The 27,853-nt window shown below is 47.7% G+C and overlaps 11 non-coding genes across 11 annotated transcripts; 4 read left to right on the top strand and 7 right to left on the bottom strand.

Annotated features, from left to right (window-relative positions):
- Window positions 1-13,682: 13,682 nt before the first annotated feature.
- trnaa-ugc (transfer RNA alanine (anticodon UGC)) lies at window positions 13,683-13,754 on the bottom strand. Its single transcript has one exon. It is a non-coding gene; the product is annotated as a tRNA-Ala (tRNA).
- A 1,776-nt stretch (window positions 13,755-15,530) lies between these two features.
- On the top strand, window positions 15,531-15,602 carry trnaa-cgc (transfer RNA alanine (anticodon CGC)). The gene has a single exon. It is a non-coding gene; the product is annotated as a tRNA-Ala (tRNA).
- An 856-nt stretch (window positions 15,603-16,458) lies between these two features.
- Window positions 16,459-16,530, bottom strand: trnaa-ugc (transfer RNA alanine (anticodon UGC)). The gene has a single exon. It is a non-coding gene; the product is annotated as a tRNA-Ala (tRNA).
- A 2,216-nt stretch (window positions 16,531-18,746) lies between these two features.
- Window positions 18,747-18,818, top strand: trnaa-cgc (transfer RNA alanine (anticodon CGC)). The gene has a single exon. It is a non-coding gene; the product is annotated as a tRNA-Ala (tRNA).
- Window positions 18,819-19,659: 841 nt separating this feature from the next.
- trnaa-ugc (transfer RNA alanine (anticodon UGC)) lies at window positions 19,660-19,731 on the bottom strand. The gene has a single exon. It is a non-coding gene; the product is annotated as a tRNA-Ala (tRNA).
- Window positions 19,732-21,147: 1,416 nt separating this feature from the next.
- On the bottom strand, window positions 21,148-21,219 carry trnaa-ugc (transfer RNA alanine (anticodon UGC)). Its single transcript has one exon. It is a non-coding gene; the product is annotated as a tRNA-Ala (tRNA).
- Window positions 21,220-21,691: 472 nt separating this feature from the next.
- trnaa-cgc (transfer RNA alanine (anticodon CGC)) lies at window positions 21,692-21,763 on the bottom strand. The gene has a single exon. It is a non-coding gene; the product is annotated as a tRNA-Ala (tRNA).
- A 249-nt stretch (window positions 21,764-22,012) lies between these two features.
- trnaa-cgc (transfer RNA alanine (anticodon CGC)) lies at window positions 22,013-22,084 on the top strand. Its single transcript has one exon. It is a non-coding gene; the product is annotated as a tRNA-Ala (tRNA).
- Window positions 22,085-22,545: 461 nt separating this feature from the next.
- On the top strand, window positions 22,546-22,617 carry trnaa-ugc (transfer RNA alanine (anticodon UGC)). The gene has a single exon. It is a non-coding gene; the product is annotated as a tRNA-Ala (tRNA).
- Window positions 22,618-27,029: 4,412 nt separating this feature from the next.
- On the bottom strand, window positions 27,030-27,101 carry trnaa-ugc (transfer RNA alanine (anticodon UGC)). Its single transcript has one exon. It is a non-coding gene; the product is annotated as a tRNA-Ala (tRNA).
- A 464-nt stretch (window positions 27,102-27,565) lies between these two features.
- Window positions 27,566-27,637, bottom strand: trnaa-cgc (transfer RNA alanine (anticodon CGC)). Its single transcript has one exon. It is a non-coding gene; the product is annotated as a tRNA-Ala (tRNA).
- Between the last annotated feature and the right edge of the window lie 216 nt (window positions 27,638-27,853).

The following is a 27,853-nucleotide window of genomic DNA, read 5'->3' on the forward strand; positions in this document are numbered from 1 at the left end:
GGATCAGTACTCCAGATGGGCTCTGACCAAGGCTCTGTAGAACTGAAGCGTCACTTCCTCCCCTTTGTATTCCAGGCCTCGAGATAAAGGCCAACATTCCATTAGTCTGTGATTATTTTTGTATCTGTGCACTAGCTTTTACTGATTTGTGTACATGGACACACAAATCCCTTTGCTCCTCCACCGTTCCCAATCTCTCACTTCAAGAAAATACTCCAATGTTTCCTTCTTGCTTCCAAAGTGAATAATCTCACTCTTCCCCACATTGAACTCCATCTGCCACAGTTTGTCCATTCACTTAAACTGTCTCTTTGTAACTTCCTGCTCCCATCTACACCACTTCCTGTGCCTCCTAACTTAGTGTCACCTGGAAACTTGGATCTACAACTCTCTATTCCTTCATCCAAGTTATTGGTAAATATGGTGAAAAGCTGAGGCCCCAGTACAGATCACTGGGGTCACCACTTGTCACATCCCGCAAATCAACGAACGTTCCTTTTATCCCTACTCTCTTCTCCGACCTCCCAACCAATTCCAACACAAGTCACAAGGTCACTATCAATTCTGTGCATTTTTATTGATTCTATTAATCTCTTGTGCTGAACCTTATCAAATGCCTTCTGGAAGTCCGTACAGACAACATCCATAGACGCTCCCCTGTCCACCTTGTTAATTACCTCAAAAAATCCAACTGGATTAGTCAGACATGACCTGCCCTTCACAAATCCATGTTGACTCTCTTTGATCAGCTCAGACTTGATGAAGTGCTCAACCATTTTGTCTCTGATGATAGATTCCAGTAACTTCCCCACAACTGACCTTAAATGGACAGGTCTGTATTTTCCTGGTTTCTTCCTCCCTCCTTTCTTCAATAACGGAGTGACGTTTTCAATTTTCATCTCCACCTGACGAAGGAGGAAGCCTCCGAAAGCTTGTGAATTTAAAATAAAATTGCTGGACTATAACTTGCTCCTGTTATATACACAGTCAGCGCTGCGACATTCAGTCTTTTCACATACACCGTCAGTGCTGGGACACTCAGTCCTGTTATGTACACAGTCGGTGCTGGGACACTCAGTCCTGTTATACACAATCGGATAAATAAATAACTTCAAGCAAAGAATCAAATCTCCAGGACCTGTTGGTTTCCACCCCAGGGTATTAAAGGAAACGGGAGGGGAAATTGCAGATGCATTAGTCATAATTTCCCAAAGCTCTCCGGACTCAGAAATTGTGCCCTTGGAGATGAAAATTGAAAACGTCACTCCGTGATACCCAGCACAACCCACTTAATAACAATAATTATACAGAGAGAATAGAGAAGCTGGGATTACTCCCTTTGGAGCAGAGTAGGTTCAGGGGAGATTTACCAGAATGATTCCGGGGATGAGGGACTTCAGTTACCGGGAGAGACTGGAGAAACTGGGGTTGTTCTCCTTAGAGCAGAGACGGTTAAGGGGAGATTTAATAGAGGGATTAAAATGAGGAGGGGTTTTGATGGAGTCGATGGGGAGAAACTGTTGCCACTGGCGGGAGGTTCGGTAACCAGAGAACACAGATTGAAGGGAATTGGGAAAAGAGCCAGAGGGAGATGAGGAGAATGTTTTTAGGCAGCGAGTTGTTCTGATCTGGAATTCACTGCCTGAAAGGGCGGTGGGAGCAGATTCAATAATAACTTTCAAAAGGAAATCGGGTCAATCCTTGAAGGGGGGAAATTTGCGGGACTGTGGGGAAAGAGCAGGGGGAGTGGGACTAATGGGATCGCTCTTTCACAGAGCCGGCACAGGCACGATGGGCCGAGCCGCCTCTTTCACAGAACCGGCACAGGCGCGATGGGCCGAGCGGCCTCTCTCTGTGCTGTTTGATTCTCGCTCACTTTTGGGCTCCGACCCACGGCCCGTTTGACGGGGAGGCGGGAGAGTGACTTCCCCCCGAGCCCAGCTCGACACCGGGCGCTGACAGAGTGGAGATTCACGGGGCCCGCAGGAGGCCCCGAGTAACTTCCCCCGTCACCCCCCCCTCCCCCACCACCCCGCTCTCCCCTCTCAGGCCACTCCCGGTGCCGGCCCTCCCTCTGTGGGCTTCGCCCCCGCCCACAGCACCGCCCGCAGGGAACGCGGCAGAGGGACCGCGCTGCGCATGCGGCACGTACGCGTCGTGACATCAACGCGCAAAGATGAGAGACGCTGCCGCGTGTCACGTGATGGGAGGAGTCAGCCCAGGAGGCGTTTGGCGGGAGTGGAGTGATGGCCGGGTGCGGGGGTGGGGGGGGGGGCGCGGGGGGTGAAGGAGAGAGCTGTCAATCAAAGGGCCCGGAGTCAGCACTCACTGCGCACAGGTTTTGGAGAATTTGTTCAAAAATGCAAAATCTGCAACCATGAAATAAAAATAGAAATGTACAAAAAAGAGAAAAAATTGCAAATGCAATAAGCTGAATTAAAACTGAAATGTCGAAACTCACATAAGGCTGATGATCTGGGTCCTCCTGATTTATTAGTCTTCTCTCCCTGAGGCACAGGATGAGCACAGTGCTTGAATGCATTTTAAGGCAGATGGTGCTGGATGTATGGAATGGACCAGCAAGGGAGGCAGTGGGGCCTGATTGCATCAGCAAACTCCAGAGTGTTGGCTCAGTATCTGATAGCGATACCTTGGGATATGACAGACTCGAAATTGGGATTTTTTTTGTGCATGTGCACTAACTCTTAGTGATTGGTGTACCTGGACACCCAAACCTCTTTGCTCCTCTGCAGTCCCTAGTTTCTCACCATTAAGAAAATACTCCTATTTCTCACATGTTGCCTGCAATAGATGTTCTTTGTACAGCTCCCACATCTTTACTGTCCGTCAATATTTCCACTGTTCACTGTCCAATAATAACAGGCACGGTGAGACTGGAACATGTTCTTTATATTTCAAGATTTACTTTATTTCATAAAATTCATGAAAGCACACAGCTCAATGTAATTATCACAGTTGCAATTCAAAGCAATAGAAGAGATATCGTACACGCTACGATTCCATTATTACAATTGAAAACACAGAACATATTTTCTAATACATGCTGCACAATACAAGGTAAAATAGCCTTACACGGTGGCCTTTCCCCAGAGATCCTTTTCACCTCGCTTCAGTGCGTCCCACAGCATGCACTTCAGGACCTTGGAGTGTGCCAGGTGGCAATACTCGGTCGTGAACAGCTCCTTCAGCTTGAAGACCAGTTGGTTTCGGGCGGAACAAAGGGACTCCTTCGCCGAGTTGATGGTCTTCCAGTAGCAGTTGATATCTGTCTTGCTGTTCGTCCCTGGGAACTGCCCGTAGAGAACAGCGTCCTGTCTATCCGGGATGTTGGGGTGAACCCCTCTTCACCTCAATGGTATAGGGGTCTTGTCTCTATGGAGGGGGGTTATCACCTTTTAGCCGAATATACCCCATGAACCCACATTCATGTTAATGTTTGGCAAACACTGTCTGATTTCTTTGACACACCTGTCGAACATTGGGATCAGCGACAAAGGGGGGAATTTCAACTTCACTGCCTGGGCGGTAAACTGAAAGAGCAGAAATTAAAATCGGGCTGGTTCTATTAGGGGCGGTTGATCCGCTCCAACAGTTCTGCGATGGTGAAAATTTCCCTTCATGTGTTGTGAACCGGTGCAGTTTGAGAAAATGGACCAGCTTGTGGGCTTCGAAGATTGATACTAAGGCGTAGGTCAGGGAAGGTGTGGCCGATTTAAGCATCCCAGCCTGGTGGAAATGGGATGGTAGAGGCTAGGAAATGGTGTCAGGTCACTTACCGCCCCTTTAACGTTAGAGTTCCTGCCTCCGTCATCGGCGGTCGGGTCCTGAGAAGAGCGGCCGGAGCAACACCCACCTGTTTCCGGGTCAGACCACGTGTAATATGTAAATCAGTGTATTATGACGTACACGGGACACTATTTAATGTTGGTTACGAATGGGTGGAGGAGCCGCCCTTTCGATGGGCATTGAGTGATCCAGAACACTGAACAGTTTCTTTTTAACTTATATGTTGTGGGGCAAGGAGGAGCAGGAGAGCTTTCCCTTGGCCTGCTGCGGCCGTGAGAAATATCCCGCCTCCTGATCATGTCAGAAAGATCTCCTTATGGATCGGTGCAACCAGGCAAACCCTCACTTCCCATTAAACTCCATGCTGAGGAAAAAATGCTGCACAGCAGCTCAGAGAGGAAACGATCTCCGCAACTCCCCACTGGAGTTTGAAATTACATTCATATTTTACCAGTTAGTAACGGTCCGGGTGTTGGTCCATTATTATTCTGTTCTGGTCAAAACAAATGTCCCAATGAACAGGACGCTGTCTGACCCTGACAGCTCACCCTCAGTCCATCCCACCGGGCAGTGTGTGTGATGGGAAATAATCATCAACCGAAAAGGAAGATTTGATTTTATTCATTTCAGGATTGAACATTTAATATTGAAATCATATTATTTCCAGACTAGTAACAGCGAACCATTTCATGTTAGAATCACATCTTGTATCATTTCACAACACCACATTTGTCGGTTAGAATATAATTCCTGTCTGGTATTTCCAAATTTATTTAAAGTATTGGATTGAAATCAGTTACTTTAGTGAACTCATTGATGTCAATGGATAGTAAAATCAGACGCAGTGAATAAAGGGCGCATGATCCGCTTCCGCCCGTCTTATGCCACGGCCAAAGGCGAAAATCTACTCTAATTGTCTTTTTATTTAATTTCAGATGGAAAGTCTTCAGACGTTTCTATGATTTAACTAATGTAACAATTAGATTCAGTGGGTATTTCACCCCGTTCTTCAGCTCCTCTCTGAATTTAGTCTGGGTCACAGCATAAATACACGTGTTGGTGCAGGAACTGAGAAGTTGAAGCATGAATCCGGTTGACTCAATGTCACCGGCCATATCGTACTGAGTGTTTCTTATACGCGCAGAGATAACATAAAAAGCGAATGCACTCCATAACAATATAAAACTGCCTGATATACTGAAAAGTAAAATGATGGATTTCCTTCGGTTCTCCATCTCTGGATCCTTGTGATTCTCTCCATTGCTGCGGCCCCGGAGTCCCCTGCGGACGCGACTGGCCGCTAAAATGTGCCTGGCGGTGAGAACATTGAACAGTAAAATCAGAATGAATGGGAGACAAGGCATCAAAACAAGGTTAATCAAGTCAAACGCTGCCCATGCGGGTAAAGTAAAAAAGGTCGGTTTAAAGACACAACCCCGGGGTACATTGTCCATTATATATTCCGGGTCAATTACAAAGTACCAGGGAATGTTCAGTAAACAGCTCAGCGCACTCACCACCCCGATAACAACAGCCGCCGTTTTCTCGTTGCAATATTTTGTTTTCAGCTTCTGACAACAAATGGCCACAAATCGATCAAAGGTGAAAGCGACTGTGAACCAGACAGAGGCCGCCGTGGCTGTTAGAATCAGGAAGTAAATGAGGCGGCACACGGGGGTAATGGTCAAGAATGAAACTGGGAAATAAATATTAACAATGCGCCACATTATGACATCAGTGATAACGACGAGGAGATCGGCCGCCGCCATTCCCACCAGGTAGCGAGTGATACATTTGGAGAGTCCGCACTTTCCTCGGGACAGGATCACAATCGCCACCAAGTTAACTGTAAGAGAGAGAAATGGAAGCAGAGAAATTACTGATCAGACCTGGAGACAAAGCAACAGTTTGACAGGATCTGGGGTGAAATTTCCAGCTTTGAAGCTGAATTGAACGGTGGAAACTGAGTTACTGACCTGGGCAGCGATTTCGGGCAGAGAAATGTTTTTAAATACAATGATCAATAATGAATTGGGAAATTGATACAGAAAGTTAACAAAGTGAGCATCGGATCCACTGGAAGGGCCGAGTGAGGGGGCAGTGCCGGTGGGGAACGGGGCTGGTGTTTTGCTGAGCGGGAATCTAACGGTCCTGTGGACGGGAAAGTGAGCGTGGGCCGGGAAGGTAAGCGGACAGGGGGCGGCGCTGCTGGTTTGTTGCTCTGGATTGAGAGAGCTGACAGGGGCTGGCTCAAAACGGGAAAGACCGAGATCCGAGTTTGAAATTTCGAATATGCATGGAAGAGGCAGCTGGAGGCGGATCCAGTGATTGAAATTGGGAGGGAGACAAAGAAAAATGACTCGTCGGAGGGGGCGGGGGGAGTCAGGAGCAGTTGGTTTGGGAAAGAGGATAAACTGAAGCAACAGATGAGATGAGAGTAGGAGGAGAGGCGGGGATTCACAGGGAGAGACTGCAACAGAGTGTGAGAGGAAATCAAGTCTGCAGGTCTCAGTAACACAAAGCAATTAATAAATTCAACTTTTAACGTCCGTGGTTATTGGTGTCAGGGAACAGCTCGTTGGTTACATAATGTTTCAATAAATTTACTTTGCACATTCAATTGTAATTAATTTAGAATGTATTCTTTAAGTTAGCCTCGTTCTTTATTGAACTAAGTTGACACATAGCTTCTCGAGTACAGTATCCTAATAAATCAATGCGATCAAGAAATCACTGATTTTATTCTTTAAATACATTTCAATTTTGTTTATTTATTCAGTCAGTAAACAAGTAAAAGGAACATTCAGATCAACAGCCTGAGGACCTGACAGTGATAAACACACCCGGCGCGAGTTCAATAAAACTCTCACAATCTGACAACATCCTAATAACACCTTCAATTCACATTTCCTCTTCATAATTATACTGGCAGTTCATTCCGATTAATTATTCTCAACGCTGCCGTTCCCCCTCTCTCCACCTCTCATTCTCTTTGTTTGTGTGTCTCTCTCTGTCTCTTTCTCTCCCGTCCCTTCTCCCCCTCCCTTCTAGTTTTCCTTCTCAGTCGCGTTCTCGATCGTTCCGCTCTGTCTCTCCGCACTCTCTCTACTCCCTTTCTCAATGTAGCTTTTCACACCCGAGTAAATCCTAACATCCTGCGCCTGTTTTCTCTTCACCAGCGATCCTATTCTTAATGTCAGTTTGTTCAATGGTGAAGCCTCTGTGAAAAGTTTAATGTTTCTACAGATCATTCAAGTCTCCAGCTGTTCACATGCACTGTTCACTTCATCTGCAATGTAAGGAATAAACAGAATCGAATGCCTCTTCCAGACACACCTCACAATAATTGAAATTCCTTCTCCTGTAATTATAAAGTACAGCGTTAGATGGCGGCATTGTTCAATTAACAAAACGCCAACATCACCGCTGCAACTTATAATCCACAGATAAATAGAAAGGCTCCTGATTCCAACAGATAAAGTGCAAACTGATACAACATAAATACAAAACATTGCATTTTACAGTGAATTCATCGACAGTGAAGCAGAGAATGAGATGTGAAAGATTCAGCAGCAAACGCTATTCAGTAACCAGAACTCTGGAGCTGCTTCAGATACACACAATGAAATAATATCTCATAAGAGTGATAACCAATATATACAATGAAATGCCACTTAAACTAAACCATATTATTGTGGAGGGAGGGCATTGCGCTGCCTCCTTGTAACACTGAGACCGTGAGCTATCTCATTATCAATCACTGAAAACACATTGATGAAAAAATATTCCAGGTCAGATTATTTCCACAACATGAAACTGTTAACAGCTCCTGATGGTCTGATACCAGCTCTTAGCCCAGACATCTGATTCCAATAATTCAAGTGCAGATAATAATCGAGTAACAAAGCCAGGGTTGGATAAACAAAGTTCACTATAGATACAATGCAATTGCTACAGGTCCGACCGTTTGAAGGGTAGACCATTACTCCACAATAAATTCAGTGCACAGAATAATCCAGTAACAAAAGCAGACCCGTTTCACTCTGTCCCTGCAGTTTCCCACTTAAAATATGTATTTTGAGTCTCTGACACGGGGACAGTTGATGGTCATGCTTCGGACTGTGCGTGATTTCAGGGGTCACTAAACGAGTTTCATTGCCATTCCTCTCTCCGTTATTTTACTGCAGATATTTCCCCGTTTATTTTACATTGGTTGAAGGCTGCAGTAAAATTGCTCCCGTGTAACCCCGAGCTGAGCTCATGACCCGATTTGACCTCCATCACAAAGGCCCCGTGCTTCCCTCACCCGCCTCCATTCCTTCCTCAGCATATTGCCATTCAAACCCTCATTAATGCCTCTGACCCTCCAGACTCCATTCCTCCAATGCACGCCTGTCCGGTCATTCAGCCTCCTCCTTCCAACCAGCACCAGGTCCTGCTTGGCCTCACGGACCCTCACTAACTCCCAGTTCCCGATTGCCTAACGTTTAACATTTTCAGCATGGGGGTTAAATCCCCCCATGGCCCACCCCTCCCCATCTCCGCCCTCTCCTCCACACCTACAGGAAACCCACCCGTGACTTCCTCATTCATCGATCATTGGCCTCTTTTGGTGGGACATCCCTCGCTTGGTTCCACTCACCGATCTGATCATAGCCAGGAGAAGCTTCTCTTCCCACCCTATCACCGTTATATCTGATGTCTCTAAAGGTTCAATCCTTTGCTCCCTCCTCTTCCTCATCTACATGATGCCCTTTGGTGACATTGTCCGCAGACATGGACCAGCTTTCAGCTTTACGCTGACAAAACCACCGCCTCTCTTGACCCTTCCAATGTCTTTGTGTTGTAATAGTAGCATTCTGTTTTAGAGGAGCCATAATTTACTCCAGTTAAAAATTGTGAAGTCAAGATCTTTGACCCCCTCCCAATCGCCACATCCTTGCTACTGATTCCATCTCCACCCCTCTCTTTTTGATTGGTGAGTCCCTCACCAATCACCCAATCCTTACTGACTTGCATTGGTTTCCAGTCTTCTTCGCCTGTAGTTTATTTTTTTGTTCCTTACATTTATATCCACTCGGGCCTCACCCCTCCCTATCTCTGTAAACTCCTCCAGCCCTGCAGCCCCTGCCAAATACTCCGTTCCCCCACCTCCAACGCTTGTGCATCCACAGTCCATTTGCTCTACTTTTGACAGCCGTGCCTTCAGTCATATCCACGCTCCAGAATGCTCTCCCTATGCCCCTCCATCTCCCTCTACCCCTTTCAGGTATCAGGCGTGGCTCAGTGGTAGCGGTCTTACTTCTGCGTTCGAAAGTTGTGAGTTTTAGTCCCACTCCAGAGACTTGAACACATAATCCAAGCTGACACTGCTGTGCAGTACTGAGGCAGCACTGCACTGTCGGAGATATCGACTTACGTAAGACGCGTTAAACGGAGGGTCCATCTACCCTCTCAGGTAGATATAACAGATCACACGGCAATATTCGAGAAATAGCAGGGGAGTTCTCCCCAGTGACCTGGGCAATATTTATCCCTCAACTAATATAACTGAAACCGATTTTCTGGTCATTTATCTCATTGCAGTTTGTATGAGCAAATTTGCTGGCTCGTTTCCCACATTACCACAATGACTACACTTCAAAGTGCACTTCATTGACTGTAAAGCATTTTGGGACGTCCTGGGGTCTTGAAAGGCGCTGTATAAAGTCAAGTCCTTTCCTTCTTTCAGACCTTCCACGAAAGCCATTTCTTGTGTCATGATTTTTTAATGGCGCCAAATATCTCCTTCTTCAGCTGGAGTTCCATATTTGTCTGATTATACCTCAGTAAATCGGATTGGTCTATTTATCTATGGGGGGTTAAATGCGCTGTTTAAATGCAAGTCGTTATTTCTATGAGTTGTAAATTTTCAGTGCATTTGCTTCTAACAGCCAATCGAAACCTTATAGTAGTGTCATCACTGTTGCCCACGTGTTCCCCCACACAGAAGCCTGATACGAGCTCAGGCTCATAATAAAACACTTGATTAAATATATGGTTACCTCGTGAAGGATTTTGGACTTTTCAATATGGATCTTTCACTTGCTAAAGGAGCAGAGTTTGGTTCAACACAGGATGGAACACAGAATTGCTAGACTTGACTATTCAAGACCGCATTCTGGGAAGATTGAACAAGTTCAAAAGGTTTTATTATTGCTTCAGATTGTTTAGAAGTCTAACTGAGACGATGTACTTGCGTTGAGGTAAGCGGCGAGGTTAAAGTTAAGACAGCTGCCGAGCTCGGAATTGAAGTCTGTGGGGAACTGTCGTAAACTTCAGATGCTGCAGCAACAGTTTGTTTGAACCATGGGAAAGAGAGAGAGGGAAAGGAGAGAGAGTGAAAAGTTCCAGCAGCTTGTTTTTACCAGCGAGGATGGGAAAACATTTCTCCTCATTTCCCCTCCAGTTCTTTTGCCAATTATTTTGAATCTCTGTCCTTTGGTTATTGACCCACTTGCCGGTGGAAACAGTTTCTCCCTTTTTGGCTGCCCAAACCCCACATTATTTTGAATACCTCTATTAGGTCTCCCCTCAAGCTTCTCTGCTCCAAGGAGAACAAACCCAGATTCTCCAATCTCTCCACATAACGGAAGTCCCTCTTCCCTGGCATCATCCTGATCAAGCTCCTCCGTACCCTCTCCAAGGCCTTTCCATCTTTCCTAAAGTGTACTGTCCAGAATTGTACACAACACTCAAGCTGAGGCCTAACCAGTTCAGCGTGACTTCCTTGTGTTTGTATTCAATGCCACTATTTAGAAAGCCAAGTGTCCCATTCACTTTCATAGCCGCCTGTTCAACTGGCCCTGTCGCCTTCAACGATTTGTAAATATGCACACCCAGGCCCCTCTGCTCTTGGATCTACTGAAAATAGTACCATTTATCAACTTGCCCTGTCACCTTCAAAGATTGGTGAATATACACCCCCCAGGTCCCACTGCTCTTCCACCCCCTCAAAATAGTACCATTTAGATGCTACTGGCTCTACACGTGGTTCCTCCAAAAGTGCATGAATTCACTCTGATCCGCATTAAATTTCAACTGCCATGTCTCCGCCTATTTCGTCAGCCTGCCTATGTGCTACTGAAGTCTGCTACTATCCTGCTCACTGTTTATGTTTCGAATTTTGGCTACAATTGTGAAAAGATCCTCTGAGGCTCGCCTCACCTTTAAACACAAGGACAGGCAAGACTTCCGTTACCTCGTGAAAAACCTAATGCTCGGCACAGGATAGCATTCAGTGGAAGAGCGCATGCACCGTATCAATGGTTCCGAACCCAGGGCTGGATTGCGGGCCCAGTGAGAGATTATTCCACTTTGACAGATTGGGGAGGACCTGGGACAAGAGTTTAGACTACGCAGAGGTTGGAATAGGGTGGATTTTAGGCGGTTCTCCTTTTCCCAGTGAGTAGTGAGCCTCTGGAATGCGTTGCTGGCTGGTGCGGTGCGTGCTGACTCTCTGCCTGCCTTCTCCAGGGAGCTGGACCGGTTTTTGGCTGGGGCAGAGGTCACAATATATAAAAGGTAAGAGGATTTACAGTTAGTGTCCGTACATTCCATGTGATCTCCTGGACTGGTTTCGATCACCTGAGGGGGTCGGGGAGGAATTTTCCAGTGTATTCTATCCCTTAAAGGCCCTGGATTTTTCTCAGGATCTTTGCCTCTCCCAGGAGATTACACGGCTGCGGGCGGGTGAGGGGGTGTAAGTGTCTGTAATGATTCTTCAGCAATCCCGAGTGAGGGGCAGGCCTGATGGACCAGCTGGTCTTTTACTGCCCCTCATTTCCGTATGTTCGTCCACATCCCCAGCTCGTCATGGTGTTTTCAACGAAACGATCTTCACACAAACCCACACCTGGGGCATGTGCTGCGTCTGTCTTTAGTGAAACGAGACTCAATGTCTCTGCGTCTCACGTTATTCTCCTCTGAAGTTCAAGGGCTCGAAATATTCTTGCAGGCCTCTGCTACAATGTGCCTGAGAATTTCTAGTCCCGTCCAGCCGTCTGCTACGTGTCTAGGTGGCTGTTGTCCGCTTGGAGCACAAGAGGAGATGACTTTCAACGCAGTAAATCATTGGGTGGTCTTAAGACAGTGAACACCCAGTCCTTATACCCTTGGTTATAGTTCTATTGGATTCGGGGTTGTTGCTCAGTGGTATAGCGCCTGCTTTGCGTGTATATATTTCTGGGTTCAATATCTAACATCTCCAACATTTATTTTCACCAGAATGTCCCACAGAAAGATGAATCGTGCTTTCAGAGGAAAGCGAGTTCCAACTTCTGAGACAAACATTCAATTGTCCCGGAGCAGGACTTCATCTCACGGTCCCCTCAGCTGCTCAGCTCATAGCAGCCGCCGACTGACCGGAATTCAAAACTCGAACCATAAAGTGCTTGGAGAGAGAACCCGGGACCTCATACACGCGAAGCACGCGATCTATCACTGAGCTACATCACCAGATAGGGAAGACCTCTAACCAAATATAAAAGGACTCAGTGCCTCACTTTCCTAAGGCCATCCGAGGATTTACTGGGTTGAAAAGCATCTCCTTTTGTACTCCAAGCAGACAACTATACCGAGGTATGCGGACCTGATATACTCAGAGACTTAGAGTAATGAGAAAGGGGGCGTTGAGAAATAAGACTGGGAGAGGGGGAGAGCCTCCATGGGCTCTGCTGTAACCATCCTTCCTATTCGAGGGCGCAATTTTCGTACGTTATCAGTCACTTTGCTTCTGATTGGACGGGACTAGAAATGCTCAGGCACATTGTAGCAGAGGCCGGCAAGAATATTTCGAGTCCTTGAGCTTCAGAGGAGGGCAACTTAAGGCCTGGAGAGTATTGCGTCTCATTTCACTGTAGACGGATGCAGGACTTGCCCCAGGTGTAGGTTTGTGTTTAAAGATCACTTCACTGAAAACACCTTGACGATCTGGGGTTATAGACCGGCATGACGGGCGGGAAAACAGTTGGTTCATCAATCCTGCCCCACATGCCTAGAGCATCGTGACCAGACATTTCCTCCCTACAAAACCCGCCCCACCCACCGGAAACATGTAATCTCCTGGGAGCGGTTACAAATCAGAAAAACAATCAAAAGCCGATAATGAGGGCGAATTCTGGGAAATTCCTCCACGACTCCCTCAGGCGATCGAATCGAGTTCAGTGGATCACACTGACCATGTGTAGGTTAACTGTAAAACCACTCACCTTCTATATGATGCGATCTCTGCCCCAGTCAAGAAATGGCCCAGATCCCTCGAGAACGCGGAGGGAGTCAGCACCCACCACACCAGCCAGAATTGCATTCCAGAGACTCACTACTCTCTGGGAAAAGAAGAATCACCGAACATTAAGAATATTTTTACCTCTGTGTGGTCTGAACGCCTGTCAGCTGCTCCTCCCCAATCTGTGAAACTGGACGGTGGTGAACCTGTGGAATTCTCTACCACAGAAGGCTGTGGAGGCGAAGTCACTGAATATATTTAAGAAGCAGATAGAGAGATTTCGACACACACAAGGCATCAAGGGGTATGTGGAGAGCGCGGAAATATGGTATTGAGGTAGAGGATCAGCCATGATCCGATTGAATGGCGGAGCAGGCTCGACGGGCCGAATGGCCCACTCGTGATCCTATTTTCGATGTTTTAATAACTCCGCACGCAATCCAGCCCCAGGACGGCAGCCATTATCAAAGGCGCGTGCGCGCTTCCATTGAATTTTATCCTGTGCAGAGCATTTGCCTTTTCTCGAGGTGAAGAAACCCTTTCCTGTCCTTGTGTGTGAAGGTGAGGTGAGGACAAGAGGGTCTTTTCAAAATTTCAAACATAAATAATTTGGAAATGCCGGGGATTGAACCCGGGACCTCATACATGCAAAGCATGCGCTCTACCACTGAGCTACATCCCCTCTGCAAAATCTGCTCCACTTTAGAAATAAACAAGTGGGACTTCAGCTGCGTCTCTCCCGGACAACGAGATGCCCAGTCATCACACGTGCTCACAATGATGAACCTCCGTTTCAGTTCACGGGGTTTCTGCTCCTCTTTACTTTGAACTTTCCAAAAAAAAGTCAGCGGAAATAAAAAAAATACAATTGTCAATAGTCAGTGACGAGGTTCACATCCAACCTCTGAATCATAAAGTGAGATGGATGAATGACACAGCGTCAAACAAGAGCTGGGACTGCTCGCTAGACATTGCACTGTCACATATTCCGGTCAGTCGGCGGCTGTTATCAGCTGAGCTGCTGAGGGGACCGTGAGATGAAGTCCTGCTCAGGGATAATTTAATGCTTGTGGAGCCTCAGAAGTTGGAACTCGCTGCGCTCAGAAAGCGCGATTCGCCTTTCCGTGCGTAATTCTGATGAAAAATATTTGTGGAGATGCTGGGGATTGAACCCAGGACCTCATACATGCGCTCTACCACTGAGCTACATCCCCCGATGAAATAAATAGCTACCCAACGAAAGAAGAACGGATTATCCTCATTTTATGAGACCACCCATGGTGGGTCTGTCACGTGATAGATTATTTCCAGTTTCAAAGATTGCGGAGGAGCGGGGAACAGGCGTTGAGACGACACAGATGTAAGAACCGTCTGGATGTTAGGCGGTTCTTTATTTCCCAGAGTGTAGTGAGTCTCTGGAATGCATTGCCGGCTGGTCTGGTGGGTGCTGACACTTTGTATACTTGGCTTAAAATCATCTAGTTTTCTGTTCCAAGCAGACAATTAAAGATGAAGTTTGCGGACCTGATGCAACTGTGGGTGAACGGAAGAAACCAGGCCTCGGCACTTAGTCTAATGAGAAAGGGGGAGTTGAGAAGAAAGGCTGGGAAAGTGGGGAGAGACTCCTTGAACTGTGCTGTGACCACCCTTCCTATTTGAGGGCGCATTTTTCGAACGCTCCTGTTATCAGTCACTTTGCTTACGGTTGGACGGGACTCGAAATGCTCAGGCACATTGTAGCAGAGGCCGGTAAGAATATTTCGAGTCCCCCCGCTTCAGAGGAGGGTAAGGTGATGCACAGGCAGCATTGAGTCTCATTTCACTAGAGACGGCCAGGTGTGAGTTTGTGTTTAAAGATCACTTCACAAAAAACACCTTGACGAGCTGAGGTTACTGACGGACATGATGGTCAGGAAAAGACCAGCTGGTCAATCAATCCTGTCCCACATGCCCGGAGCATCGTGACTGGACACTTCCGACCGACACCACCCGCCCCATCCACTGGAAACATGTAATCTCCTGGGAGCGGTGAGAAACCAGAAAAAAATACAGGGCCAATTTCTGGAAAATTCCTCCCCAACATCTTCAGACGATCGAAACCAGTCCAGGACATGACAGTGACCATGCGAAGGTTAAGTGTAAAACCACTCACCTTCTATATGATGCGATCTCTGCCCCAGTTAAGAACAGATCCAGATCCCTCGAGAAGGCAGAGAGAGAGTCAGCACCCACCACACCAGCCGGCAATGCATTCCAGAGACTCACGACTCTCTGGGAAATGAAGAACCGCCTGACATACAGACTATTCTTACCTCTGTGCAGTCGAAACGCCTGTTCCCTGCTCCGCCCCAATCTTTGAAACTGCAAATAATCAATCAAGTGGCAGACCCACCTTGGACGGGCTCATAAAATGAGAACGATCAGTTCTTCTTTCCTTGGGTAGCTATTGATTTTATCTGGGGATGTAGCTCAGTGGTAGAGCGCATGCTTCGCATGTATGAGGTCCTGGGTTCAATCCCCAGCTTCTCCAAAAATATTTTTTCATCAGAATTACGCACGGAAAGGCGAATTTCGCTTTCTGAGCGCAGTGAGTTCCAACTTCTGAGGCTCCACAAACATTTAATTGTCCCGGAGCAGGACTTCATCTCACGGTCCCCTCAGCAGCTCAGCTCATAACAGCCGCCGACTGACCAGAATTCAAAATGTAAAGTGCTTGGGCATAGAAACTGAGACCTCATACACGCAAAGCATGCGGTCTATCACTGAGCTCCAACACCAGATAATAACGACCTCTCACCAAGTGTCAAAGTACTGAGTGCCTCACTTTCCTAAGGTCATCCGAGGATTTACTGTGCTGAAAAGCATTTCCTCTTTTAAGCATAGGAGATACCTGAGGTCTGCGGACCTGATACGAGTATTTTAATTACAGATTTTATTCAATTAATTCAATTTTCAAATAATTTAAATTGAATTCCCCAGCTGCCGTGGCGGGATTATTATTCCAGGCCTCTGGATCACCAGTCCAGTAAACTAACCACAATAATACCGTACCCGCTGGGTAAGCAGAAGAAACCAGGTCTCGTCACTCAGAGAAATGAGAAAGGGAGCGTTGGGAAGAAAGTCTGGGGGAGAGGTGAGTCTCCTCGGGCTGTGCCGACCAGCATTTTTGTTACAGGTCGCTGTTCTTCCAACTGCTCGCTGGACATTGCACCGTCACACATTCATATCAGTCGGCGGCTGCTGTGAACTGAGCTGCTGAGGAGACCGTGAGATGAAATCCTGCTCAGGGGCAATTTAATGATTGTGGAGCCTCAGAGCATGGAATGAGCGGCACATCGAAATCAAGATTCGCCTTTCTGTGGGTAATTCTGGTGAAAAAATAGCTTTGGAGATGCTGGGAATTGAACCCAGGACCTCATACATGCAAAGCACGCACTCTACCACTGAGCTACATCCCCAGATATGAGCACATTCCAACGAAGAGCTGATCTCCTTCATTTTATGAGGTCACATAAGGTTTTTTGGGGGGATCAATTCATCTCCTTTTCTGCTCCAACCATAAAATTAAACATGAAGTTTGCGGACCTGATATAATTGTGGGTGAACGGAAGAAACCAGGCCTCAGCACTCAGAGCAATGAGAAAGGGGGCGTTGAGAAGAAAGGGTGGGAGAGGGGGAGAGTCTCCTTTGGCTGTGCTGTCACCATCCTTCCGATTTCAGGGCACATTTATCGAACGCTCCCGTTATCAGTCACTTTGCTTACGGTTGGACGGGACTAGAAATCCTCAGGCACATTGTGGCAGAGGCCGGCAAGAATATTTCGAGTCCCCGAGCTTCAGAGGAGGGTAAGGTGAGATACAGACAGCATTGAGGATAATTTCACTATAGACGGATGCAGGATTTGCCCCAGGTGTGGTTTTGTGTTTAAAGATCACTTCACTGAAAATACCTTGACGATCTGGGGCTACAGACGGACATGATGGTCAGGAAAAGACCAGTTGGTTCATCAATCCTGTCCCATATGCCTGGAGCATCGTGACTTGACACTTCCTACCGAAACCAACCGCAACACCCACCGGAAACATGTAATCTCCTGGGAGCGGCGACAAACTCGAAACAAATCCAGCGCCAATAAGGAGGGGAAATTCTGGGAAATTCCTCCCCGACTTCTTCGGGCGATCGAATCGAGTTCAGTGGATCACACTGACCATGTGTAGGTTAACTGTAAAACCACTCACCTTCTATATGATGCGATCTCTGCCTCAGTCAAGAACTGGTGCAGATCCATCCAGAAGGAAAAGAGAGAGTCAGCACCCACCACACCAGCCGGCAATGCATTCCAGAGACTCAGTACTCTCTGGGAAAAGAAGAACCGCCTAACATCCAGACTATTCCTACCTCTGTGTCGTCTGAACGCCTGTCCGCTGCTCCTCCCCAATCTGTGAAACTGGGAATAATCTATTTCTTCACTCAGAGGGTGGTGAACCAGTGGAATTCTCGACCACAGAAGGCTGTGGAGACGAAGTCACTGAATATATTTAAGAAAGTTAGATTTCGACGCACAGAAGGCATCAGATAGTATGGAGAGAGAGCGGGAATGTGGTCTTGCGATGGAGGATCAACCATGATCGTATATAATGGCGGAGCAGGGTCGAAGCGCCGAATGTCCGACTCGTGATCCTATTTTCCCTGTTATTATTCCTGGGCCCGCTCTCCAGCCCCGGGATGGGAGCCATTTCAAAGGCGCATGCGTGCTTCCATTGAATTTTATCGTGTGCAGAGCGTTCGGTTTTCCTCGAGGCAAAGAAACCCTTTCCTGTCCTTGTGTGTGAAGGTGAGGTGAGGACAAGAGGGTCTTTTCAAAATGTTAAACATAAAGCGTTTGGAAATGCCGGGGATTGAACCCGGGACCTCATACATACAAAGCATGCGCTCTTCCACTGAGCTACATTGTAGCAGAGGCCGGCAAAAATATTTCGAGTCCCCCCGCTTCAGAGGAGGGTAAGGTGAGGCACAGGCAGCATTGAGTCTCATTTCACTATAGACGGCCAGGTGTGAGTTTGTGTTTAAAGATCACTTCACAAAAAACACCTTGACGAGCTGAGGTTACTGACGGACATGATGGTCAGGAAAAGACCAGCTGGTTCATCAATCCTGTCCCACATGCCCGGAGCATCGTGACTGGACACTTCCGACCGACACCACCCGCCCCACCCACCGGAAACATGTAATCTCCTGGGAGCGGTTACAAACCAGAAAAAAATACAGGGCCAATTTCTGGAAAATTCCTCCCCAACATCTTCAGACGATCGAAACCAGTCCAGGACATGACAGTGACCATGTGTAGGTTAAGTGTAAAACCACTCACCTTCCATATGATGCGATCTCTGCCCCAGTTAAGAACAGATCCAGATCCCTCGAGAAGGCAGAGAGAGAGTCAGCACCCACCACACCAGCCGGCAATGCATTCCAGAGTCTCACTGCACTCTGGGAAATGAAGAACCGCCTGACATCCAGACTATTCTTACCTCTGTGTCGTCGAAGCGCCTGTTCCCTGCTCCGCCCCAATCTTTGAATCTGCAAATAATCTATCAAGTGGCAGACCCACCTTGGACGGGTTCATAAAATGAGAACGATCAGTTCTTCTTTCCTTGGGTAGCTATTGATTTTATCTGGGGATGTAGCTCAGTGGTAGAGCGCATGCTTCGCATGTATGAGGTCCTGGGTTCAATCCCCAGCTTTTCCAAAAATATTTTTTCATCAGAATTACGCACGGAAAGGCGAATTTCGCTTTCTGAGCGCAGTGAGTTCCAACTTCTGAGGCTCCACAATCATTCAATTGTCCCGGAGCAGGACTTCATCTCACGGTCCCCTCAGCAGCTCAGCTCATAACAGCCGCCGACTGACCAGAATTCAAAAGGTAAAGTGCTTGGGCAGAGAAACTGAGACCTCAGACACGCAAAGCATGCGGTCTATCACTGAGCTCCAACACCAGATAATAACGACCTTCAACCAAGTGTGAAAGGACTGAGTGCCTCACTTTCCTAAGGTCACCCGAGGATTTACTCTGCTGAAAAGCATTTCCTCTTTTAAGCATAGGAGATACCTGAGGTCTGCGGACCTGATACCAGTATTTTAATTCCAGATTCAATTTTTAATTAATTGAAATTGAATTCCCCAGCTGCCGTGGCGGGATTATTAGTCCAGGCCTCTGGATTACCAGTCCAGTAAACTCACCACAAGAATACCGTACCCGCTGGGAAACAGAAGAAACCAGGTCTCGTCACTCAGAGAAATGAGAAAGGGAGCGTTGGGAAGAAAGTCTGGGGGAGAGGTGAGTCTCCTCGGGCTGTGCCGACCAGCATTTTTGTTACAGGTCGCTGTTCTTCCAACTGCTCGCTGGACATTGCACCGTCACACATTCCGATCAGTCGGCGGCTGCTGTGAACTGAGCTGCTGAGGAGACCGTGAGGTGAAATCCTGCTCAGGGGCAATTTCATGCTTGTGGATCCTCAGAGGTTGGAATTCGCGGCACACCGAAATCAAGATTCACCTTTCTGTGGGTAATTCTGGTGAAAAAATAGCTTTGGAGATGCTGGGTATTGAACCCAAGACCTCATTCATGCAAAGCACGCGCTCTACCACTGAGCTACATCCCCAGATAGGAGCACATTCCAACGAAGAGCTGATCTCCTTCATTTTATGAGGTCACATAAGGTTTTTTTTGGGCTTCAATTCATCTCCTTTTCTGCTTCAACCATAAAATTAAACATGAAGCTTGCGGACCTGATATAATTGTGGGTGAACGGAAGAAACCAGGCCTCAGCACTCAGAGTAATGAGAATGGGGGCATTGAGAAGAAATGCTGGGAGAGGGGGAGAGTCTCCTTTGGCTGTGCTGTCACCATCATTCCGATTTCAGGGCACATTTTTCGAACGCTCCCGTTATCAGTCACTTTGCTTACGGTTGGACGGGACTAGAAATCCTCAGGCACATTGTAGCAGAGTTCGGCAAGAATATTTCGAGTCCCTGAGCTTCAGAGGAGGGTAAGGTGAGACACAGACAGCATTGAGTATAATTTCACTACAGACGGATGCAGGACTTGCCCCTGGTGTGGTTTTGTGTTTAAAGATCACTTCACTGAAAACACCTTGACCAGCTGAGGTTACAGACGGACATGATGGTCAGGAAAAGACCAGTTGGTTCATCAATCCTTCCCCACATGCCCGAAGCATCGTGACCGGACACTTCCTCCCGACAACACCCGCCCCGCCCACCGGAAACATGTAATCTCCTGGGAGCGGCGACAAACTAGAAACAAATCCAGCGCCAATAAGGAGGGGAAATTCTGGGAAATTCCTCCCCGACTCCCTCCGGCGATCGAATCGAGTTCAGTGGATCACACTGACCATGTGTAGGTTAACTGTAAAACCACTCACCTTCTATATGATGCGATCTCTGCCTCAGTCAAGAACTGGTCAAGATCCATCCAGAAGGCAAAGAGAGAGTCAACACCCACCACACCAGCCTGCACTGCATTCCAGAGACTCAGTACTCTCTGGGAAAAGAAGAACCGCCGAACATCCAGAATATTCCTACCTCTGTGTAGTCTGAACGCCTGTCCGCTGCTCCTCCCCGATCTGTGAAACTGGGAATAATCTATTTCTTCACTCAGAGGGTGGTGAACGTGTCGAATTCTCCACCATAGGATACTGTGGAGGCCAAGTCACTGAATATATTTAAGAAAGACAGATTTGTACACACAGAAGGCAACAAAGCGTATGGAGAGAGAGCGGAAATGTGGTATTGAGATAGAGGATCAGCCATGATCATATATAATGGCGGAGCAGGCTCGAAGGGCCCAATGGCCGACTCGTGATCCTATTTTCTCTGTTATTATTTCTGGGCTCGCTCTCCAGCCCCGGGATTTCAAAGGCGCGTGCGTGCTTCCATTGAATTTTATCGTGTGCAGAGCGTTCGGTTTTTCTCGAGGTGAAGAAACCCTTTCCTGTCCTTGTGTGTGAAGGTGAGGTGAGGACAAGAGGGTCTTTTCAAAATTTCAAACATAAATAATTTGGAGATGCCGGGGATTGAACCCGGGACCTCATACATGCAAAGCATGCGCTCTTCCACTGAGCTACATCCCCTACCCACAACTACTTCAAATTTAGAATAACAAAAGTGGGCTTCCCGCTCTGTCTCTCCCGGACAACGCGATGCCCAGTCGTCACACGTGCTCACAATGTTCAACCTCTGCTTCAGTTCACGGGGTTTCTGCTCCTCTTTACTTTGAACTTTCCAAAAACAATGTCAGCGGAAATAAAAAATATATATAATTGCCACTACTCAGTAACGAGGTTCACATCCAAATTCTGAATCATAAAGTGAGATGGATGAATGACACAGCGTCAAACAAGAGCTGGGAATGCTCGCTCGACATTGCACTGTCACACATTCCAGTCAGTCGGCGGCTGCTATGAGCTGAGCTGCTGAGGGGACCGTGAGATGAAGTCCTGCTCCGGGATAATTTAATGCTTGTGGAGCCTCAAAAGTTGGAACTCGCTGCGCTTCGAAAGCGCGATTCGCCTTTCCGTGCGTAATTCTGATGAAAAATATTTTTGGAGATGCTGGGGATTGAACCCAGGACCTCATACATGCGAAGCATGCGCTCTACCACTGAGCTACATCCCCACACAAGAAATCAGTCTAACCAGGGAAAGAAGAGCTGATGCATTCCAGAGACTCACTACTCTCTGGGAAATGAAGATCCGACTAACATCCAGCCTATTCTTACCTCTGTGTCGTCTAAACGCCTGTCCCGTGCTCCGCCCCAATCTTTGAAACTGCAAATAATCTATCACGTGGCAGATCCACCTTGCACGGGCTCAGAAAATGAGAACGGTCAGTTCTTCTTTCCTTGGTCAGCTATTTATTGCATATGGGGATGTAGCTCAGTGGTAGAGCGCATGCTTCGCATGTATGAGGTCCTCGGTTCAATCCCCAGCATCTCCAAAAAATCTTTTTTCATCAGAATTACGCACGGAAAGGCGAATCGCGCTTTCTGAGCGCAGCAAGTTCCAACTTCTGAGGCTCCACAATTGTCCCGTCGCAGGAATTCATCTCACGGTCCCCTCAGCAGCTCAGCTCACAGCAGCCGCCGACTGACCGGAATGTGTGACGGTGCAATGTCGAGCGAGCAGTCCCAGCTCTTGTTTGACACTGTGTTATTCATCCATCTCACTTTATGATTCAGAGGTTGGATGTCAGCCTCGTCACTGACTATTGGCAATTGTATTTTTTTAAATTCCGCTGACTTTTTTTTTGGAAGGTTCAAAGTAAAGAGGAGCAGAAACCCCGTGAACTGAAGCAGAGGTTGAACATGGTGAGCACGTGGAACGACTGGGCATCGCATTGTCCGGGAGAGACAGAGCGGAAAGCCCACTTTTACTCTAAAGTGGAGGGCTTGTGCCCGTGGGGATGTAGCTCAGTGGTAGAGCGCATGCTTTGCATGTATGAGGTCCCGGGTTCAATTCCCGGTATCTCCAAACGCTTTATGTTTCGAATTTTGAAAAGACCCTCTTGTCCTCACCTCACCTTCACACACAAGGACAGGAAAGGGTTTCTTCACCTCGAGAAAAACCGAACGCTCTGCACACGATAAAATTCAATGGAAGCACGCACGCGCCTTTGAAATGGCTCCCATCCCGGGGCTGGAGAGCGGGCCCAGTGATAAGAACAGAGAAAATACGATCACGAGTCGGACATTCGGCCCTTCGAGCCTGCTCCGCCGTGATATGTGATCATGGCTGATCCTCTTTCTCAATACCACATTCCCCCTCCCTCCCCATACCCGTTGATGCCTTCTATGTGTAGAAATCTCTCTTTCTTAAATATATTCAGTGACTTGGCCTCCACAGCCTTCTGTGGTGGAGAATTCCACAGGTTCACCACCCTCTGAGTGAAGAAATAGATTATTCCCAGTTTCACAGATCGGGGAGGAGCAGCGGACAGGCGTTCAGACTACACAGAGGTAGGAATAGTCTGGATGTGAGGCGGTTCTTCTTTTCCCAGAGAGTACTGAGTCTCTGGAATGCATTGCCGGCTGGTGTGGTGGGTGCTGACTCTCTCTTTGCCTTCTGGATGGATCTGGACCAGTTCTTGACTGAGGCAGAGATCGCATCATATAGAAGGTGAGTGGTTTTACAGTTAAACTACACATGGTCAGTGTGATCCACTGAACTCGATTCGATCGCCTGAGAGATTCGGGGAGGAATTTCCCAGAATTTCCCCTCCTTATTGGCGCTGGATTTGTTTCTAGTTTGTCGCCTCTCCCAGGAGATTACATGTTTCCGGTGGGTGGGGCGGGTGGTGTCGGTAGGAAGTGTCTGGTCACGATGCTCCAGGCATGTGGGGCAGGATTGATGAACCAACTGGTCTTCTCCTGACCATCATGTCCGTCTGTAGCCCCAGACCATCAAGGTGTTTTCAGTGAAGTGATCGTTAAACACAAAACCACACCTGGGGCAAGTCCTGCATCCGTCTATAGTGAAATTATACTCAATGCTGTCTGTGCCTCACCTTACCCTCCTCTGAAGCTCAGGGACACGAAATATTCTTGCCGGCCTCTGCCACAATGTGTCTGAGGATTTCTAGTCCCGTCCAACCGTAAGCAAAGTGACTGATAACGGGAGCGTTCGAAAAATGTGCATGAAATCGGGAGGATGGTGACAGCACATCCAAAGAGTCTCTCCCCCTCTCCCAGCCTTTCTTCTCAACGCCCCCTTTCTCATTGCTCTGAGTGCCGAGGCCTGGTTTCTTCCGTTTACCAACAATTATATCAGGTCCGCAAACTTCATGTTTAATTGTCTGGTTGGAGCAGAAAAGCAGATGAATTGAAGCCCGAAAAAAATCCTTATATCCTCATAAAATGAAGGAGATCATCTCTTCGTTGTAATTTGCACCTATCTGCGGATGTAAGCTCAGTGGTAGAGCCCGTGCTTTGCATGTGTGAGGTTTTGGTTTCAATCACCAGCATCTCCAAAGCTATTTTTTTCACCAGAATTACCCACAGAAAGGCGAATCTTGATTTCGATGTGCCGCGAATTCCAACCTCTGAGGATCCGCAAGCATCAAATTATCCCTGAGCAGGATTTCATCTCACGGTCTCCTCAGCAGCTCAGTTCACAGCAGCCGCCGACTGATCGGAATGTGTGACGGTGCAATGTCCAGCGAGCATTTGGAAGAACAGCGACCTGAAACAGAAATGCTGGTCGGCACAGCCCGAGGAGACTCACCTCTCTCCCAGACTTTCTTCGCAACGCTCCCTTTCTCATTTCTCTGAGTGACGAGACCTGGTTTCTTCTGTTTACCCAGCGGGTACAGTAGAATTGTGGTTAGTTTACTGGACTCGTAATCCAGAGGCCCGGACTAATAATCCCGCCACGGCAGCTGCGGAATTCAATTTCAATTGATTAAACATTGAATTAATTAAATAAAATCTGGAATTAAAATACTAGTATCAGGTCCGCAGACTTCAGGTATCTCCTATGCTTAAAAGAGGAAATGCTTTTCAGCACAGTAAATCCTCGGGTGGCCTTAGGAAAGTGAGGCACTCAGTCCTTTTACACTTATGATATGGAGATGCCGGTGATGGACTGGGGTTGACAATTGTAAACAATTTTACAACACCAAGTTATAGTCCAACACATTTATTTTAAATTCCACAAGATTTCGGAGGGTTCCTCCTTCCTCAGGTGAACGGTGTGGAAATGAAATTTTCGAATCCTTCGCATTTGAAAATCACAGAACAATGCCTGGTGATTACTGCCCGTTGCCAAGGCAATCACAGTGAGCAGACAGAAAGGTGTCACCTAAAAGGCCAGCGAATACACAAACCCCCCAAAAAAAAGAGAGAGAGAGAGAAGGAAGACAGTCAATGACCCGTTATATCAAAAACAGATAACATTTGTTTGCTGGTGGGGTAACGTATAGTGTGACATGAACCCAAGATCCCGGTTGAGGCCGTCCTCATGGGTGCGGAACTTGGCTATCAATTTCTGCTCGACGATTTTGCGTTGTCGTGTGTCTCGAAGGCCGCCTTGGAGTATGCTTACCCGAAGGTCGGTGGCTGAATGTCCATGACTGCTGAAGTGTTCCCCGACAGGGGGAGAACCCTCCTGTTTGGCGATTGTTGCGCGGTGTCCGTTCATCCGTTGTCGCAGCGTCTGCATGGTATCCCCAATGTACCATGCTCTGGGGCATCCTTTCCTGCAACGTATGAGGTAGACAACGTTGGCCGAGTCACAGGAGTATGAACCGTGCACCTGGTGGGTGGTGTCCTCTCGTGTGATGGTGGTATCTGTGTCGATGATCTGGCATGTCTTGCAGAGGTTACCGTGGCAGGTTTGTGTGGTGTCATAGACGCTGTTCTCCTGAAAGCTGGGTAATTTGCTGCGAACGATGGTTTGTTTGAGGTTGGGTGGCTGTTTAAAGGCGAGTAGTGGAGGTGTGGGGATGGCCATAGCGAGGTGTTCGTCATCATTGATGACATGTTGAAGGCTGCCGAGAACATGGCGTAGTTTCTCCGCTCCGGGGAAGTACTGGACGACAAAGGGTACTCTGTTGGTTGCGTCCCGTGTTAGTCTCCTGAGGAGGTCTACGCGATTTTTCGCTGTGGCCCATCGGAACTGTCGATCGATGAGTCGAGCATCATATCCCGTTCTTACTAGGGCGTCTTTCAGCGTCTGTAGCTGTCCATCGCGTTCCTCCTCGTCTGAGCAGACCCTGTGTATTCGCAGGGCCTGTCCATAGGGGATGGCCTCTTTGACGTGGTGAGGGTGGAAGCTGGAAAAATGGAGCATCGTGAGGTTGTCCGTGGGCTTGCGGTAGAGGGAGGTGCTGAGGTGCCCGTCTTTGATGGAGATTCGTGTGTCCAAGAAAGAAACTGATTCTGAGGAGTAGTTCATGGTGAGCTTGATGGTGGGATGGAACTTGTTGATGTTATCGTGTAGTCTCTTCAGTGATTCCTCACCGTGGGTCCATAGAAAGAAAATGTCATCGATGTATCTGGTGTACAGTGTTGGTTGGAGGTCCTGTGCAGTGAAGAAGTCCTGCTCGAACTTGTGCATGAAAATGTTGGCGTATTGGGGTGCGAATTTGGTCCCCATGGCAGTTCTGTGTGTTTGGATAAAGAACTAGTTATTGAAGGTGAAGACATTGTGATCCAGGATGAAGCGGATGAGTTGTAGGATGGCGTCTGGAGATTGGCTGTTGTTGGTGTTGAGTATTGATGCTGTCGCAGCGATGCCGTCATCGTGGGGGATACTGGTGTAGAGTGCCGAGACGTCCATCGTGGTGAGAAGTGTTCCTGGTTCAACTGGTCCGTGGGTACTGAGTTTTTGTAGGAAGTCTGTAGTGTCGCGACAGAAGCTGGGGGTTCCCTGCACGATGGGTTTCAGGATGCCCTCGATGTATCCAGAGAGGTTCTCACACAGGGTTCCGTTGCCTGATACGATGGGACGTCCGGGTGTGTTGGCTTTGTGTATCATTGGAAGGCAGTAGAAGTCTCCCACGCGGGGAGTACGTGGGATGAGAGTGCGTAGGATGTTTTGAAGGTCTGGATCGAAGGTCTTGATCAGTTTGTTGAGCTGATGGGTGTGTTCTATGGTCGGGTCTGTGGGTAACTGTCTGTCTGTGTTCCTGGTTGTCCAGTTGTCGGTATGCTTCTTTGCAATCGTCCGTTCTGTTCTGTCTGACAATTTTCTCTGTTGTTGTCACTGGGCCCGCTCTCCAGCCCCGGGATGGGAGCCATTTCAAAGGCGCGTGCGTGCTTCCGTTGAATTTTATCGTGTGCAGAGCGTTCGGTTTTTCTCGAGGAAAATAAACCCTTTCCTGTCCTTCTGTGTGAAGGTGCAGTGAGGACAAGAGGGTCTTTTCAAAATGTGAAACATAAAGCGCTTGGAGATGCCGGGGATTGAACCCGGGACCTCATACATGCAAAGCATGCGCTCTTCCACTGAGCTACATCCCCTCATCAAAACTACTTCAAATTTAGAATAAAAATGTGGGCTTTCCGGTCTGTCTCTCACGGACAACGCGATGCCCAGTCGTTCCACGAGCTCACAATGTTCAACCTCTGCTTCAGTTCACGGGTTTCTGCTCCTCTTTACTTCGAACTTTCCAAAAAAAAAGTCAGCGGAAATAAAAAAATACAATTGCCAATCGTCAGTGACGACGCTGACATCCAACCTCTGAATCATAAAGTGAGATGGATGAATGACACAGCGTCAAACAAGAGCTGGGACTGCTCGCTTGACATTGCACCATCACACATTCCGGTCAACCAGCGGCTGCTGTGAGCTGAGCTGAGGGGACCGTGAGATGAAGTCCTGCTCCGGGACAATTTCATGCTTGTGGAGCCTCAGAAGTTGGAACTCGCTGCGCTCAGAAAGCGCGATTCGCCTTTCCGTGCGTAATTTTGATGAAAAATATTGTTGGAGATGCTGGGGATTGAACCCAGGACCTCATACATGCGAAGCATGCGCTCTACCACTGAGCTACATCCCCAGATAAAATAAATCGGTAACAAAGCAATGAAGAACTTATTGTTCTCATTTTATGAGACCACCCATGGTGGGACTGCCAGATGATAGATTATTTCCAGTTTCAAAGATTGGGGAGCAGCAGGGAACAGGCGTTTAGACCACACAGAGGGAAGAATAGTCTGGATGTTAGGCGGCTCTTCATTTCCCAGAGGATAGTGAGTCTCTGGAATGCATTGCC

This window comes from Heptranchias perlo, unplaced genomic scaffold (genome assembly GCF_035084215.1).
Source record: "Heptranchias perlo isolate sHepPer1 unplaced genomic scaffold, sHepPer1.hap1 HAP1_SCAFFOLD_60, whole genome shotgun sequence".
NCBI lineage: Eukaryota > Metazoa > Chordata > Chondrichthyes > Hexanchiformes > Hexanchidae > Heptranchias > Heptranchias perlo.